A 1317-nucleotide genomic window follows, 5' to 3' on the forward strand; every position below is an offset into this window, starting at 1 on the left:
AAAAAGTAACTAAATTAGATACTCACAAATTATAAAAGTAACAAGTTACTTCAGAAAGTAACTAATGCATTACTTTCAAGTACATTTTTATAGGCTCAAATGTGACCCCATCCTTAGTCCCTCTAAATAATAACTAAAATACATGTGCATGTTCCATTATTTATGGTAAATCTGATTATAATAAAATGGACATTTAATACAAACATTAACAAAAACTGCACAAATCTAAACGTTTAATGTTGCTGTGGTGCAAAGTGAGACTAGCCTCCAATCAAATGCCATGTATGTAGATATTATGTCTAAGAAAAGTTACCCCCCCCCTTGATTTCATAACCCCATATCTTACTGACTCGCTTGTGTTGTTCGTTGTGTCCAATTCTGCGTGCTATTTTATAACGCTGTTATTCCCATCACAGAACGTGACATTTTGTCTGAATATCTACATTAAATCAATATGTGCCAAAGTGCCTTGGCTGCTTGCTTCCTGACTACATCAATTTCTCTTCAATGTCGTCTCTGTGCAGCCATTTTAAAGTTAGATACATTGACAGTAGTGAAAGTTTGTTTTCAACTGAAATGAAACACCACATGAAGGGTGTTATCTTGCCTGGAAAACAGAAGGAAAAAAGGGATTGGGGAATTTAAAGTTCTCTCTGGATGTGGACCATTTCTTCTTCTTCTCCAGCTGAGAATATTCCCTTTGTCCAACATATGACTTATCTCACCCTCTAGAGTACCGATCTTGGATAGCATGCTATGCCTCTCCAACTTCAATCTCCATCTCCAATAACTCCAGCTGCTTCTGTTGCCACAGGTACCTCTGTGGCTTGATAAAGAACCAACAGGACACAGTTCTCCTTCAGTGTTTACTGATTGGTCTGCTATCGCAGTACACAACAGGACGAGAGCGAGGAACAGCAATGCACTCTAACATAACAGGTTTCTCTCTGTCTCTCTCAGTCCCGAGCCCGAACTCACAGTAGGGGTATATCACAATATAATTTAGTTGGCATCACATGAGCAGACACAGTATCCCTAGTCATATGTTTCACTTAGTCTCATCTCCACAGCACTCTGTCAGCGCTGGAGTGTGGTCTGGCTACACAGACTATCTATTCTGGGATAGGGGAGAAAACCCCCCTGGCTTGTTTGTCTGTCTATAAACTAGTCCCAACCATCCTGGGTGGCATTAGGCCCTGACAGAGATGGGAAGTAACGAAGTACAAATACTCTGTTGCTGTACTCAAGTAGATTTTTCTGATATTTTTACTTTACTATTAATTTTTGTGGCAACTTTTTACTTCTACTCTTTACATT

General features: G+C 39.3%; 2 long non-coding RNA genes across 2 annotated transcripts in view; one reads left to right on the plus strand and one right to left on the minus strand.

The window, feature by feature from the left end:
- Window positions 1-1317, plus strand: part of LOC116685981 (uncharacterized) — a 16669-nt gene that overhangs the window by 11138 nt on the left and 4214 nt on the right. Inside the window, exon 2 of the long non-coding RNA XR_004331101.1 lies at window positions 417-419. This is a non-coding gene — a long non-coding RNA (uncharacterized LOC116685981). The remainder of the gene's footprint in view (window positions 1-416; window positions 420-1317) is intronic.
- Window positions 1-1317, minus strand: part of LOC116685980 (uncharacterized) — a 12402-nt gene that overhangs the window by 266 nt on the left and 10819 nt on the right. The window contains exon 2 of the long non-coding RNA XR_004331100.1: window positions 1295-1300. This is a non-coding gene — a long non-coding RNA (uncharacterized LOC116685980). The remainder of the gene's footprint in view (window positions 1-1294; window positions 1301-1317) is intronic.

Source organism: Etheostoma spectabile, unplaced genomic scaffold (genome assembly GCF_008692095.1).
Source record: "Etheostoma spectabile isolate EspeVRDwgs_2016 unplaced genomic scaffold, UIUC_Espe_1.0 scaffold280, whole genome shotgun sequence".
NCBI lineage: Eukaryota > Metazoa > Chordata > Actinopteri > Perciformes > Percidae > Etheostoma > Etheostoma spectabile.